This window comes from Protopterus annectens, chromosome 6.part0 (assembly GCF_019279795.1).
Source record: "Protopterus annectens isolate FY-2018-M chromosome 6.part0, PAN1.0, whole genome shotgun sequence".
Classification (NCBI taxonomy): domain Eukaryota; kingdom Metazoa; phylum Chordata; order Ceratodontiformes; family Protopteridae; genus Protopterus; species Protopterus annectens.
In genome coordinates, this window is record NC_056737.1 from 1,350,670 (window position 1) to 1,367,685 (window position 17,016).

The 17,016-nt window shown below is 47.3% G+C and overlaps 1 protein-coding gene across 2 annotated transcripts in view; it reads left to right on the forward strand.

The window, feature by feature from the left end:
- Window positions 1-17,016, forward strand: part of LOC122804127 (putative transcription factor p65 homolog) — a 2,378,992-nt gene that overhangs the window by 791,749 nt on the left and 1,570,227 nt on the right. The gene's annotated exons all lie outside the window — the stretch shown is intronic.

The following is a 17,016-nucleotide window of genomic DNA, read 5'->3' on the forward strand; positions in this document are numbered from 1 at the left end:
GAGTACCAACCAAAGACATCTTAGAGGCTGCAACTTGGAGTTCAGTGCACACTTTTACAAAACACTATCACTTATCTCTCTACTCTAAATCCAGGGCAGGCTTTGCCGCTGCAGTTCTGCAGGGCCTCATAGCCTCTCCTAATCCTATTTAGCCCCAGCCGCCCAACCTTAGCTTTGGGATTCAACCCAATTGTAATGACTGCAACAGTGAAACACGATGAACATAGTACAGTTGTGTGCCTAGCATAAATGTAGATGTTCAAGTGTATTCACTGTTGCAGTCCAGGTTACCTACCCACTATCCCCCTTTCTTTTGCTGGGACTTATCTGTACTTCTCTATTCTGTACAACCTATGTGGTGTATGTGCTTGTAGATGAAGGAAGAGTTTTAGTTTACTGCATGCATGTTTATTGGCATAAATTAGCCTACCCTTTTGGGGGCACCTGACATCTGGGGCAAGAAAAACTGAAGAAAATGGCGTCTGCTACATCTTTTATACCCCTGGTGCACTGACGTCAGGGAGGAGGCGACAGGAACAGACGCCGGACCAGGACTTTGGAATTCAGGACGACTGCAGGTAGCCTGCCGGCAGGATAACCCAATTGTAATGACTGCAACAGTGAATACACTCTAACATCTACATTTATGGTAGGTACACAACTGTACTTTTTATACCCCTGACAACCTGACGTCATGGAAGGGAAGACAGCAACCGACGCAGGACCCAAGACTTTGGAATTCACGCCAACTGAGGGCAACCTGCCAGTAGATTGCCAACTGAGGGCAACCTGCCAGCAGATTACCCAAATGTAATGACTGCAACAGTGAATACACTCTAACATCTACATTTATGGTAAGTGTACAAAATTGTACTTTGTTGCTTTTCATTTGTCTTCAACCGTCCCTCCCTCCTTTCCCCACCTTGTGTGGGCTGTGTAGTGGACTGGATGGAAAAGTCATATCCCCTGTGTCCTGGCTAGCTTTCCTTTTGATAAGCCTGTTGTGGGTTGTGCCAGGTTTATAGGCACGTTGTCCATGTTAGAATGCTGCTGCTCTGCAACTCACTTGATCTGAGAGGAGGAGGGAGAGCAGGACACTACAGGTAGGGGAGGAGCTTGGACTTTGGATCCGTACCGGATCTGAGCCCTCCGGTTGAAGATAAATGAAAAGCAACCACTCAGATGGAAAATCATGGTAAGTACATAACTTTTTTTTTTTTATTTATTTTTTATTCTTCTTGTTAGGCAGTTGTCCTTAAAACTTTGCATAGTCATCTGTCCTCTTTGGCTGTTTACCTAGAAAACCAATGTCTTAAGTTGTTGACTCAGAATACTATGGCAGAATCATCTAAGCCTGAAGGTCAGCCGTCTGCTAAGAAGAATGCCAAGAAAGTTTGATCGGATTCTTCGGCTGTACTACCTCCACTGGATGTCTCTATTGAGGCTGGTGAAAGCCTGGAGGACTGCCCAGTTATTCAGATTCCTCTGCTGCGACCACTTTGGAGGCCAGCATGTGGCTGGTTTCTCGCACCTCTCCCGAGACTCTGCAGACATGCATGTCAGATGTTCGGGGGAACTACGGCTAATTGTATCAGAAGGGCCTAGGGGTGTTAAACCTTGTTAGGGAGGAGATTTCCACTATACTTATTGAGTGTAGGCAGTGGTCCAAGCCACCTAAAATATGTAGAGCTGACATTCCTTTGAAAAAGAGGTACTAAGCACATTTCTCCTGCTCCTAAGCATCCTCGGCATGAATGGCAGGATTTTACATAGGGTTTGTAAATGCTCTTGTGACTTTGAAGCCTTCTCAGGGAGTGTCAGTTACTGCTCCCCATGGCATTCTACTCATGTTAAAGAGGCCTAGGGAACAGGTTTTGTGTGAGGCTTTGTCTGATGAGGAAGCAGATTTTGATGAGGAATCTTTGATCTATTCTTCCCAGATTCCCTCTCCCTTGGATTATTGTTCAGAGGAAGAAGATTCTATTAGCCCTGATTCTCCTTTTGAGGAGATTTCCCGTGGGGATACGGTTTCCTGTATGATGGAGTTTAAGTGGGACATTACCCTGATTTCTGATGTTCAAAAGAGGTATTAAAAATTCCTTCAAATGGAGTCTCCCAAACCCTCTGCTGATGTCCTTCAAGGATGCATCTGCAGTCCTCACAAATGGGTTGTCCTGCCTCAGGCAGCCCTTCGGTCGGCCGGATTCCAAAGTCTGGGTCCGGCGTCTGCTGATGTCGCCCTTTCCCCGACATCAGAGCACCGGGGGTATAAAAGCGTCAGCCGACGCCATCTTCCTCAGTCTTTCTTGCCGCTTGGTGCCCGAAGCAGAAGCAGTTCGCAAGTGCCGGTCGGCCAGCTCCTGTAATTCAGCTAACCGAAGACTTCAAAAGCTAAGTACCTCGTTGGGGACTCTTTCTTGCCTCAGCCGATGTCAGATAAAGTTAATAATTGCTTAACTTGTGGGAAACAAATACCTCATAAGGATTTCCACTCTTACTGCCTCCCCTGCCTAGGCCCAGACCACGACGTCTCGGGCCTGTGCTTCCTTCAATCGACGCACTCTTAGGCGTCGGGCGGAGTTTGCAGAGGAATTTTTTGGGGCTAGTTTCTCCTACAACATGCCGTCAGAGACTCCGACTCCTCATTTAACCAAGAAACAGAAGGACAAGGACCGACACACGCGGACCGCGGTTTTGGCTGAAACCAAGGGTAGGCCTACCGCAAGTGTCTCTGTCTCGGCTAAAACAGAGTCCTTGGTACTTCCGTCCACGGAAACCGCTCAACCGACAACCTCGGCCCCGGAGGCCCCTTCTGAGTCGGTTATTGAATTTCCTTCAGAAACTGGTGTCTTGGAAACTTCCGTCACCATTCCTCTAGACAAAACTACACCAGCACGTGGTGCAGCCAGGCCTCCTGCATCTATGTCCATAACGGCATTCACCAGGGCTAAAGCTGCTAAACATACAAGCTATGCCTCCCAGGATTATTCCTCAGGGACCCACTACAGGTTCACAGATTCTAAGTTTAGCAGAGGACCTCATTTCTTTAATTAGGGGCTCTCAGCCCCATCCGGACAGGGGCACTCAACCTCCTCTAGACAAAAGGCCCAGGGTTGAGCCCTCTGATCCCCACTCCTCAGATGAGGCCTCTGATGGCTCTGCTTTCTCTGACTACCAGGAGGAGGCCTTTTCGACCTACGAGGATTCTGATGCAGATGAATCTATCCCCTCGGCCTCCCCTCCTGAAGAACTATCCTTCGGGGAGACCCTTCACACTATGAGAGAGCATTTCAAATGGCAGGGCCAGGAATTCTCTGATTCCAGGAAGAGATTAAGGACTTTTCTGCATTTACCTCAGCATAGACCTTTGGCTATTCCTCCTGTTTTGAATGTCATTGATGATGTGTACACAGAGTCTAGCATAACCCCTGACACTCTTCCTCCAGCCCCTGTCAAACCAGGTAGGTACTACAGGGTCCCGGACTCGCATCATTTTCTTTACAAGGCCCACTCTGCTGATCCAGAAACTATTTCCCAGGGCCCTAAAGGGGTTGCAGCTGCCACTACTAAAAATCCACTTCCCTCTGAAAGGGAGTCCAGGGCTTTAGAGAGATGGGGTAAAAAAGTGTATACTTCTGCTACTCTTTCTATGAGGGCATTAAATTGTCAATTTCATATGATACTGTACCAAGAGTATTTGTTAGATGAATTGCATAAGAAACTGTCTTCACCTGAACCCCTAGATCGTAAATCACTTCAGGATCTGGTACATAACTCCCAGCAGGTTAGCAACCATTTCTTGCAGTGTGGTTATGATGCATTGGAAGCTTCATGTAGGTCAGCTATGACAGGTGCAGTCATACGTAGGCATGCTTGGCTGAAGGAACAATCTCTGCCAGACCATGTTAAAGCAAAGCTTCTGGATGCTCCACTGGAAAAGCAAAAGTTATTTGGCTCCACTGCTCAGGAGGTCTTAAAGAAATTTGAGGAAAAGGCAAAATCTGTACAAACAGTCAAAGATTTTCTCCAAGTCCAACCAACAAGATTCAGCAGAAATTGGCCTACCAAGAATTGGTCCTTTCCAGACACAGAGAGATTTCACAGAGGCAAGAACAGGCGTGCCAGAGGTAGAGGGCAAGCTAGAGGCTCCTACAGAGGACATCAATGGCAGCCTCCCAACCAGAGAGGTAGTGCAGGACCTACAACTGCTGCACAAGGACAGACTCAATGACTTTACTTTGACTCCGCCAACCAGGGCTCAATTAGAAGCACCTTTGGGCAGAAAGCTTTCTTTATTCTCAGAAAATTGGCACAGTATTACAAGGGACAAATGGACACTGCAAATAATAGACAAAGGATACAGGTTCCATTTTCACACATTGCCAAAAAGAAAAGGCATGCCAGACCTGCCACCAAATCAAAGGGCAGAGGCTTTGAAACAAATCTCCAACTTAATGCAAATGAAAGCTATAGAAAAGGTTCCTCTTTCAGAACAAGGCCAAGGATTTTATTCCAGACTATTCCTTGTTCCAAGAAAAGAAAAACAATGGAGGCCTATTCTCGACTTGTCCGCACTGAATACTTCCCTCATTGTGCCAAAATTCAAAATGCTGACTCTCCAGCAACTCCTTCCCATGCTGGGCAAGGGGTCTTGGCTGGTAACTCTAGACCTCAAGGAGGCATACCTGCATGTCCCTATCAGACAAAGTTGCAGAAGACACCTCAGATTTCTTGCAGGTTCAGAGCATTATCAATTCTCAGCATTGCCCTTTGGCTTATCTACTGCGCCCAGAGTATTCACGAAATGCCTGGCATCAGTAATTGCACACTGCAGACTTCAGGGGATTCAAATATACCCATATCTGGACGACTGCCTTATACAAGCGGACAGCCAACAAACTTTGGTAAAACACTTGAATTATGCCATCCACCTACTTCAGGCCTTGGGATATACAGTCAACATTCACAAATCAAGACTTGTTCCATCCCAAAGAATAACTTTTCTGGGTGCGGATCTAGACACAACCACCCAAATGGCTTTTCTCACAGAAGAAGAACAGACAACTACCAGATTACTTCAAGAATCTGACAAGACAAACTCAGCTGACTGCAAGGAAAATCCTGCAGGCCCTGGGTTACATGGCATCTTGCATTCTTCTGATTCCACAAGCAAGGCTGCATATGAGGAAACTACAATGGTACCTAAGCAGTTTATGGACTCAGCACAGTCACAGCTTAGAAACTTTGATCCCACTCATTCCATGTCTCCAAAAGGAATTTCTGTGGTGGGCTCAAGCAAGCCGGTCAAACAGGGGTCTGCCCTTCAGCAAACCAATAGCCAGCCAAACCATCACAACGGATGCTTCAGACCACGGTTGGGGAGCACACATGGACTGCAGATGTATTCAAGGACTATGGTCACAAAAGGAGCTACGCATGCACATAAACCAAAAGGAAATGCTGGCAGTGATACATGCAATCGAGGCCTTCAAACTCTTTCTGCATAAAGGCCACCTGCTAATAAGGACAGACAACACCACAGTTATGTGGTACATAAACAAGCAAGGAGGTACCCATTCCTACCCTCTTTGCAGACTGGCAATGAATCTATCGGAACTTTCCCTAAAACTCAATATAGAGCTGCAATCACAGTTTGTGCCAGGAAAAGACAATATACTGGCGGACAGCCTAAGCAGAAATATCATGGATGCACACGAATGGATGCTGCACCCAGACATCTTCCTTCAGATAACACAGTCATGGGGGAGGCCGGACATAGATCTTTTTGCCTCCCACCACAATCAGCTGAAGAAATTCTGCTCAAGGACATACCACCCACAAGCATGGAAAGTGGACGCCCTCTCTTTCAGATGGAGAACTCTAACAGTGTATGCATTTCCACTTCTTCCATTAATGACCAAGGTCTTACTGAAAATCAGGACAGAGCAGCCAAAAGTGATTCTGATTGCTCCGGACTGGCCAAGACAGCACTGGTACCCACTGCTAAAGAGCATGTCACGCACAAAACCGTGGCCTCTTCCTCAATGGCCACTTCTCCTGACACAGCACAATTACAAATCTCTGCATTCCAACCTGAAAACCTTGCAACTAACAGCCTGGAGAATACCTTGACTCTTTCCCAGAATAAGCTATCCAAGAGAGTGAAGGATATCATCATGGAAGCTCGCCGGCCTTCCACAAGAAAGGCTTACTGAGCAAAACGGAAAAGATTTCGCACTTGGAGCACCACAAAGGGCCTAGATGTGACCGTGATGAACATGGCACATATCCTGGAATACTTGGCAGAAATGCTCCACAATGGCCTGTCTTACTCTTCCATTAAAATTCATGTTTCAGCAATTTCAGCAGAATACAATACTGATCCACCTGTCTTCTCTCATCCTCTCCTAAGACAGTTTCTAAGAGGAATTAAAAACATCAATCCTTCAAGGAAACCACCAGTGCCTACATGGGACCTTAACTTCGTGTTGGAAAAACTAACACTGCCTCCCTTTGAACCAGCAGCATCTTCAGAACTACAGTTCCTGTCTTGGAAGACTGCCTTCCTTCTGGCCATAACCTCAGCAAGAAGAGTGTTTGAGTTACAGGCCCTCATGGCAGTACAACCATTTCTTATTTTTCATCAGGACAGAGTCTCATTGAGAACCAATCCTTCATTTATGCCAAAGGTGGTATCCAGGGTCTCATTGAACCAAGCTATTCACCTGCCTACCTTCTTTCCAAATCCACAAAACAAAGGGGAGAAACTTCTGCATACCCTGGACATTCACAGACAGTTGCGCTACTACTTGGACAGAACTAAAAGTTACAGAAAAACTGACCAGCTGTTTGTAGCATATGCTGCTGGTGCACAAGGAAAAGCAATTTCCAAACAGACAATTTTAAAATGGATAGGGAATTGCATTCGTTTGTTACTCCTTTCATGGCAAAACTGTGCCAGCTAACATTAGACCTCATTCCACCAGAGCCACAGCCACCTCCACAGCCTTCTTAAGAGGGGTGGCTACCAAGGACATTTTAGAAGCTGCTACATGGAGCTCCGTGCATACATTTTCCAAGCATTACAATTTACCTTTATATTCCAGATCCAGAGCAGGCTTTGCTACGGCAGTCCTGCAGGGCATTTTAGCTACACCATCCTTTACATAGATCCTACCACCTCCAGATTGGCTATGGTATTCTACCCATATGCGAGGACTGCAGATGCATCCTTGAAGGACATAGTACAGTTTTGTACCTACCATAAATGTAGATGTCCGATAGGTATGCATCTGCAGTAAGATTTACCCTCCCTCCTTCCCCTCTGTGGTATTTCTTGGGTACTTATCCCTCTCATAGCTAGCTGGGGTTATCTATTATGGTGTATTTGTTTTATGTATATATATATATATATATATTTCTGTGTATGTTTGGAATTTATTGCATTTCTCCAACTTTGGCCTTCCTTAGAGGGCACCTGGCATCTGGGGCAAGAAAAACTGAGGAAGATGGCGTCTGCTGACTCTTTTATACCCCACGCTCTGACGTCGGGGAAAGGGCGACATCAGCCGACGCCGGACCCAGACTTTAGAATCCGGCCGACCGAAGGGCTGCCTGAGGCAGGACAACCCATATGTGAGGACTGCAGATGCATACCTATCGGACATCTACATTTATGGTAGGTACAAAACTGTACTTTCCTCCTGTTCTTGCTGCCTTGTTGGATATTTTTTTTTTTTGCAGCTTCTCAGACTTCTAATTCCCAGCCCCTGCTTCTAAAAAAAAACTGATAGGTTTAATAAGGTGCCTGTTGATTGCATATTTCTTTGTAAATGCCTCTCAGCTGATCCTCCTGTTGTTTCTTTCTTTTCTGATAAACCCTCAAAGCTTTTACCTTCTAATAAGCTGCATAATATGCCTTTGTCCATAGATGCTTGCCTTCCTCCCAAGAGTAAAAATGGTGCTAGTAGGGCTCCTCCTCCTAAGTCTACTCAGACTTCTGCAGCTCAGAAGCCTCTTTTTCCAGGCAAGCCATGTCCTGTCTGACTGTCTTCTTCCCTCCCTCCTCAGCCAAGTTACCTCTATCTCTCTGTCTCTCCCTGTCCCTTCCAAATTGGTTGAGGATCACTCAGGACTCGAGTTCTATTTATCATTCGTCGGGGCTATTACGTGATTTGGACTTCTGTTTTTGGACATTCCTCAATCTCCTCAGAACAGCTGCCCTTTTTTTTCTGGCTGTTTTTCAGAAACGTTTGTCTCAAGGAAACCATCCAAGCAGTTTTGATCCCTCAAAAGGGGAAGGGATTTTATTCCAGAATTTTTCTGGTTCCCGGGAAAGAAGGCACCTGGAGACGCATTCTGGATTTTTCCTAGCTCAGCACCTTTTTTGAAGGTTCCTTCCTTTTAAATGTTATCTCTTCAAACCTTGTTTTTTTTTCCTATGGCTTTCTCAGTCTCTCTGGATCTCGAGGATGCCTAGCGCCATATTCCTATTCATGCCCTTTCAGGAAATTTTACATTTCTGTATTGGTTCCTTGCATTTTAAGTTCCCTGCTTTGCCCTTTGGCCCCTCTACTGCCCCAAGGGTCTTCACCAAAAGCCTCATGACTGCGATTGCTTTTCTGCAAGATGAGGGGAATACAGGTCTTTCCTTATCTGAATGACCTGTTCAGGCTTCCTCTCCAGACATTTTGCTTCACCATTTTCACTGTACTTTTTGTCTTTTGCAAAGCGTAGAATTTTCAAAACTCCTTCCCGAGTCATTCTCAGGATCATGTTTTGCCTGGGTGCAGGCTCCTGACCATTTGAGTACTGGCTTCCCTGCCTCTTCACGAGGCTTTGACTCAGATTGCATTTTTTTCAGTCCCTTCTTCCTGTCAACGCCATTATAGCTAGAGAGTTTCTCAGGGCTGTGGAATACATGTCTTCCACCTTTCCTATACTTCCTTTGGCCTGACTTCATATGAGAAAGCTATAATGGTTCCAAATGTCAGTCTGACTTCAACATTCTCATCATTTAGACTTTCCAGTTCCTCTTCTGTCATGTCTCAAGCCAGAGCTTCGGTGGTGGATTCAGCAACAGTCCCACAACCCAGGGTTTCCCTTTCAGCCTCTCGTCCCCACTCAGGAGCTCTCTTCAGATGCCTCAGTTGCAGTGTGGAGCTTCCTTTGGCCCTCTGGAGGTTCAGGGCCTTTGGTCTCTTCTTCATGGGAAGGACCATATCAATATCAGAGATGAGTTTTTATTCTGGCTCTTCAGATATTCCATTCTCTCTTCTTTCCGGGGCTCATAAGAATCTTCACAGACAATACCACAGTGATGTGGTACATCAACAAGCAAGGGAATATGGTTTTACCTCTTGTGCAGACTAGCTCTTCAGGTTTGGGATCTAGCTGTCCAGTATCGGGTGACTCTTCAGGTTGTATATATTCCTTCAGATCAGAACATTGTGGCAGACTGAGCAGTTCCATAACAGACTCATGAATGTATGCTTTACAGAGATGTATTTCTGGACATTGTCTACAGTGGGCTACTCTTCAGGTAGATCTTTTTGCCTCCCCCCGAACCGACAATTTCCTTATTTTGCACCAGAGTCCCATGTCCGCTGGCTAGGAAGGTGGGTGCCCTATCTTTTTCTTGGAAGGGGATGTTTCTTTATGCCTTCATAGTTTCATAATATAGTACTAGGCTATCTAACCTAGGGCATTTATAAGCCTAGCCAAAGTGTATGTGGCTTTCGCCACCCCATGTAATGATACAGAAGTGTACAATTTAAATTTAGTTTACTGTGCCTCTATCTAGCAATGACACAGAGATGACCCCTGGGGTAAACCTACGATCACCCATCCATTCGTCCAGATTTCTCTTGAAGAGAGTCAGTGAGGGGCTTTGCCTAACATGGATAGGTATCCTGTTCCAGAGTGCGGGAAGCCTCTTGGTTATGAGTCTGTCCCTCCAGCATGTCCTATTCATATTTGTGCTGAGGTTTAGATCTCTAGCTCTCGTGGCTCTGATGGATTTGGATTTTTTGAGGTGGAGCATTTCCATTAATTCTGAATTGGACATGGCCTTGTACGTAAGGCACAGATCACCTCTGAGCAGGCGGTATGCTACTGAATAGAGCTGGAGCTTTTTCAGTCTGGCAGAATGACACATGCTGGAGACCCTTGATCCTCTTGGTAAGGTACTTTTGGGGTCTCTCCAGCTGCTGCAGGTGCCGGGTGAGGTACATACCAAATGGGGCATTGTACTCAATCATAGTCCTGATAAGGGAGGAATATAAGGGTACAATTACATCCTTTGATCTGGATGTGAATCCCTTCATAAGGTGGGCAAGGTAGAAGGTCTTTCTAACCACTTTGGCGACGTGGGTGTCAAATGAGAGGTCACTGTCATCTTGGGTCCCCAGGTCTCTGATTACTTTTTCCGTACTTAATGGATTACCACCTATGTGGTAATTTGTGGGTACTTTGTTTTTTCCAAAGGGGATGACTATACATTTTTTGGCATTTAGTTTAAGGCCATGGCTCTGGCACCAGTCGTCTGTTTCTGTGAGGCCCTTCTGGAGGATGCTTGTGTCAGCTGGTGTGTCGACTATGGAGCCTAGTTTGCAGTAGTCTGCGAACTTTGTCAGCCACAACTCCCCTATGTTTGCCTGCACATCTGAGACCTAAATGCCGACCAAGAGGGGTCCCAAGACAGAGCCCTGTGGGACTCCACTTGTGACTGGCTTAGAGTCTGACATAGCTCCAGCTATTCTGACTTTGTGGGTTCTGTCCTTTAGCCAGTTTGCAACCCATCTTGTGACAAACGGGTTTACATTTAAGCTGTAGAGCTTGTCGATGATGCCTGAGTGGGGTATTGTATCGAAGGCTTTTGCCAAATCCAGGTAGGCTGTATGAACTGCTTTGCCTTCATCTATGGCTCTAGCGACTGTTTCAAAAAAAGTCCACCAGATTTAAAAGACAGGATCTGCCTTTTACAAAGCCGAACTGGGTAGGGTCAAGTGTTTGTAGGTCCCCGATGTCTTTGTTCGAGTTCCATAATGATCCTTTCCATAGCTTTGCAGACCAGGCTGGTCAAGCTTATGGGACGGTAGTTTCCAGGGTCTGTAGAGGTGCCACCTTTGTGGAGTGGGACCACTGTAGCTGTACGCCAGTGTTCAGGGATGTATCCTGTAGCAAGGCTAAGATTAAACAGCGTTCTTATGTGCGGGTTTAGCTCCTCTAGGAGTTCACGTAGCACGCAACCTGGGACACCGTCAGGTCCCATGGATGCTGTATTTTTAGCTTTGCTGAGGGCAGCTCTCACCTGGACACCTGAGATTTCAGGGAGGTTGCATTCAGCTGAGATATTTATTTCGTCTTTTGGGGGAGAGGGAGGGGAGAAATTTGCACTGAACCTGTCTGCCAGTATGTTGGCAATATCTGTGGTTCAGTGTATTTTTTGCCGTTATGAACTAACTCTGCGCATATCTGAGGGTTTCAGCCCAGGTTTCTAACATAACTGAAGAAGGCCTTGTGATTATCTTTAGTGTCCTTAACAATTTTTCTCTCGAAGTTGGCCTTTGATGATTTTATTAGCGAACGTAGTTTTTTGCTAGTGCTGATCAGGGATGCCTTCCCTTTATGGGATTTTGCTCTGTCTTGCAGTAGCTTCCTTCTCTTGTTATAAAGTTTGTTTATGGCTGGGGTCCACCAGATAGGATGCCTGCCTTTAGTGGAAAGGGTCTTGGTTTTATTTGGGATTGCATGATCTATGCATTCTTGGAGATGCCCATAGAAAGCATTTGTGAAGGATTCAGCAGTGTGGGATGTGGTTTCCACTGGCCCAGGGGGCTTGAAGGATACTATTTCTGTCCTAAGGAGTGTAAAGTCGGCTTTTGAGAAGTTTCTCACTGTGGTCTTTTGTGTTGGAGGTGGAGGTGGGATATGAATATCTAGGGGTTATTAGTTTATGGTCTGATCTCACTAGTGAGGGGTATACTTCCGCTGTTGAGCATTTTGTCCCCATGTTTGTGATGATCAGGTCAAGTATATTATTTCCCCTTGTGGGGGAGGTGACTAGTTGTTCCATCGCATTTGAGTTGGTGAATTCCAGGAACCTTTGGGCTAAGGTGTTGGGGCTTGACTAATGCACCCAGTCTATGTTTGGGTAGTTGAAGTCTCCCAATATGATGGTATTTGGTGAGACATTCATATCCTCCAGTGTCTTCAGGAAGGCTGAATGGAGTTCCTGAGATTGCGAGGGTGGTCTGTAGCATGCTACAAGTTGTATAGCAGTTTTGCCTGCGGTTAGTTGCACATGGATGGTCTCCGATTCTTCGTGTGTTGCTACTAACCTGGAGGTGTGGGTGTCTTTAATGAATATAGACACTCCCCCTCCTTTTGTGGTTCGACCCAGGTTTTGGGGCCGAAATGCATGATACCAGGTATAACCTGGTAGGGCTGGGGTGCTCTCAGGAGCCTTGAACCAGGTTTCAGTTACTGCACATCCACAGTCCTCTTCGTGTCATACCAAGAGTCGTGTGCAAGATGGAATAAGATGCTCCCAAAATCTTGTTAGGACTCCCTTTTGGCCCAGACAGCATTGGTTCCCTCTTCTGGTTTAGCCAGGGGTAATCATCACAATTTACCTCACAGGGTGGACCTACTCACACAGCTGACCCTGTGGGTGATAGGGTTTTAATCCCTTTTAGACACCTTTTTTCCGAGGATGTTCTTTGGGTTCTGCAGGAGGCCTGAAAACCCACTACCAGGAAATCTTATTTGTCCAAATGGCAGAGATTTTCTGTTTAGTGTCTTGCCCATAACCTGGATCCATTTTTTGTGGAAGTTCCTTTGGTTCTCTCTTGTTGGTGCACGTTGCTCAATGCTGGGTTGGTATATTCTTTTGTTAAATCCACCTGTCAGCCATTTCTACTTGTCTGCCTTTGACACCTCCTTTAGCCTTCTAGATTGGAGGTCAAACAGTTCTTTAAAGGCATCCTTCATATTAGGCCCTCTAGAGAAGCCTGATGTTATGTGATCCTATCTCGCCTAAATTCTGTACTGATGGGCTCGGAGCCAATCCTTCGGCTCCGACTCGGCACGCTATGCTATAGAGCGAAGCCTTTTATTGGCTGAGCTATTCTCTATACCAGGATGCACCACCACTAATCCCCCAGATCTCATTTGCCGCTTACAAGCTAGGACGTGGTCTCAAACTTGGCTGAGCTAAGTACTTTTTTTTCTAAAGTTTCCTGTCAGGAAATTCCTTATTCTTACCCAAAAGCTGTTTTAACAGCTATTGTTGTTGTAAGAGTGTGTTTTGGTACATTTTTTTGAGGTAAATTGTGTGTTTGTTTAAGGGAAAGGTTTCCCGTTTAAGTTAGAGGGGGCCTTCCCCTATTCTTCAGCTAGTTTCTCTTATTTTTTATTTTTCAAGGAGGTCAAGTACCTGTTTAAGTTAGAGGGTCTTGGCCCTCCTTTGTAGTGTTTTCTGTCATTGTATTGTTCGTTTAAAAAAAAAAAAAAAAAAAGTTAAAAGTTATAAGTTTAAAGTTAAATGTTTTGTATTGTGGTAAAGTATTTGTTTTGACAAGATAGTACTTCTTTCCACTGTTTTAGTGTTTTTTGATAGGCATTATGTCAAAAGAACATAGACCCTCAGGGTTCAAAAAGTGCACGAGGTGCGGTTATAAGATGTCTATAACCGATGACCACTCCTCGTGCGTATATTGTTTAGGCGCCAAGCACCTACAGGAGTCCTGTAGCGTGTGTCACGCCTTTTCATCTAGAGTTCTCCAAGAGAGGAAGAATAAATTAATACTGAAAGGGCTGATTAAACCCTCCTTCGAGGAGGCCTTATCTTCCTCATCCTCTCCTACCAAGAAGAAAAAAGCGTCGGCTCCGACCAGCCCATCGGAACCGACTGCTAAGAAACCTAGGCAGGCTTCTCCATCGGCTCCACGGACTTCGGAGCCGAGGGCGGAATGGTCTGCCTCGATGCCTCCAGTCTCGACTCCTCTGGTTTCGGAGCTGAGGACTGGGGCGTCGAGAGGTGGGTCACCTTCATCGGCTCCACGTATTTTGGAGCCGATGAGGGTTGTCGGCTCAGACTCTTCCCCTTCGGCGCCGAAGCCCTCCTCGGCACCGAGGGAAATTGTTTTGGGATCTCCCTCGGAACCGATATTGGTCGAGTCCATTCGAAGCCGGTCCCCCAGTCCTTTGGAGCCGATGGAGAAGTCGGTTCGGACCCGATCGGTTTCATCTAGATCCTCCAAGATGTCTGATTCGGACATCGACAGGGTGCTCCTAAGACTTTTCCAGTCTCCTGTGTTCCAAAAGTTAGTTTCGGCTCCAGCCCATTCGGCTTCGGAGCCGATGGTCCACCCTGTAGTTATGGTTCCTCCTCCAACAGCCTCGGCACCGTTGGAGCCGGTGCTGATGGAGCCGATGGAGGTTTTCGGGTCGGCCCCGACCCTTACTCCAACCCCGGCTCTCGAGTCGGAGTTCGGTACGCGGACCTCCTCTGTCTGCCCGGGGCACTTCGAGACTGATGTTTTTGGTCCCAAGCCTTCCTCTCGGTGCGTCGGCTGCGGGGGGTACCGTCTACTGTTGTGGCCACGGGGGTTGGACCTTCCCAGGATTCTGGTGGTCCGGCCTTCAGGGCCATGAGGAGTGCGTTAGCCAAATCTTCTTTGGCTACCTCCACGGTCTCTCCAGCACCTTCCCTGCATACGGAGACTGGGTCTTTGGCAGTCCCCCTGTCCTTAGACAGCGGATCCCCGGGGCCTGAGGTCACCCCCACTGGGGGTTCCCCCCCTCATGGAGGTCCCTCTGAAGCTTCTTCGGAGGAACCCCCAAGGAAAAGATCGTGCAAGGGGAAGCACGTTGACTCCCCCGATGAGTCTTTCACGTCAGACACTGATCTTGATGATGCAGAGGGGTCCCCTAAGTCGTCCTCAGATGATGTCTCCTTTGCAGACATCCTGGAAGCCCTCAAACAACGAGGCGGCTGGCATTCCAAACCCCCTTCTGCTGACGAGTCGGTGTTCCTTAAGGCCTTCTGGGCTCCGCCTCCTGGGTGTCTCCGCCCTTCAACGAGCTCCTAGATTTGATCTGTCGAAGGGCATGGGAACACCCAGACTCTGTGGAACTGGTGCCTGCTCACCCAAATAAGTTCCTGTCAGCACCCCCGGAGAAGGAGTTTTTGACGAAAGGTGTGGCTGTAGATGCCTTGGTGGTGGCATCTGCTACCCAACAAGATGTAGCAGAGGCTTCGACGTCCGTCCATCCTCCTAATAAGGAGTCTAGGAGCATGGATCGGTACGGTAAGCGCACCCTCAGTTCAGCGGCCTTTACCTTAAGATCCCTGAACTATTTAACGCACTTCACCAGGTTTCAGAGGGATCTGATCAAGGAGCTTTGAGATACCCTCTTGGGTAACCTACCTGAGCAGCTGGCCCAGACGGTTGGCTCTCAGTTGGCTACGCTGTCATCCATATCAAACTCGTCCATGAGGCTCATTTCTTATGCGGCCGAAGGCGGTAGAGCGGGTACAGGTATTGCTCTACGGAGGCAAGCCTGGCTCCGCCTGTGTCATTTTGCGGAAGCCTTCAAGTCTTCCTTTGCCGACGCCCCTTTTGATGGGTCCTCTTTGTTTGGACCCAAGGTAAAGGACACATTGACCCGCTGCGAGCAAGAAGGTAAGACTTTGACTGCCGTAGGGGCACGATTTTCCACTCCCTTTCGGCCTTACCCCAAGGCTAAAACAGGAGGGAAAATGTGGTTCCGTAGATCTCAGAAGTCTTATCCCTGACACACAGCAGGACGATCCCCCTTCTAGAGGCAGAGGAGGGGGAAATTCTTCTGGAAGACGCCATCCCAGAGGCGGCAGAGGTCCCCGCAACACTGGAGACCGCGAGTCCTTTTGTGACTCTTCAGCCTTTCACAATCCCTGAGGGATTTCCCGACTGTGCAGCTCCGGAGCCAGTCGGGGGTCGTTTTTCGAGGCACCTAAAAGCCTGGGAAGGTATCACTCAGGACCGATGGGTGCTTCGAATTATCGCCGGAGGTTACGCCATTCCCTTTTCTCATTCCCCACCTCCGTCCAAGAAAATCCCGGACCCGCCACCCAGTCAACGGGAAATTGCAGCCTTAGAAGTCTCAAAGCTGCTTCAAAAAGGAGTCATCCAACCGGTCCCCGCAGACCAGATCGGATTAGGGACTTACTCAAGATTCTTTTTGGTGCCAAAAAAGACCGGGGACTTGAGGCCCATTTTGGATCTCAGCATTCTAAATCGTTCAGTCAAAAGTCCAAGTTCGAATGGTCACCCTACAATCCATTCTCCCACTGCTGGAGAAAGGTGTTTGGATGTGCTCCATAGATCTCAAGGACGCTTATTACCATATCATGGTACATCAAGCGTCCAGGAGACATCTGCGCTTCAGCCTAGGAGACGGTCATTTTCAGTTCCGCGCGCTGCCCTTTGGTCTCACCACAGCCCCCAGGGTGTTCACCAAATGTTTGGCGGTCGTGACTGCTCACCTGAGAAGTCTAGGATTCCAGGTGTTTCCGTATCTAGACGACTGACTCCTAACTGCCACCTCCAAGCATCTACTATTGCAGAGCCTGCAAGCCACAATATCACTGGGCACTTCCCTTGGAATCACCTTCAATTGGCCAAAGTCTGTGTTGCTGCCATCTCAACGCATAAGATTCATCAGAGTAGAGATAGACTCAAACCGAATGTGGGTCTATCTTCCTACAGAAAGGATACAAACCATACAGGCTCAAGTTCGAGCCTTACTTCCCAGATCCAAAGCCCCAGCCAGAATGGTCCTGCAGCTATTGGGATCTATGTCCGCCACGGTTCTTCTAGTTCCCCTAGCAAGGTTGCACATGAGAATTCTCCAGTGGCTTCTTTCAACACAGTGGTCCTTTCAGGATCTCCCTCTGTCACCTCATATGGATCACGGAAACCTGCAAACGGGACCTTTGCTGGTGGCTGGTGCCCTCCAATCTGGATCAGG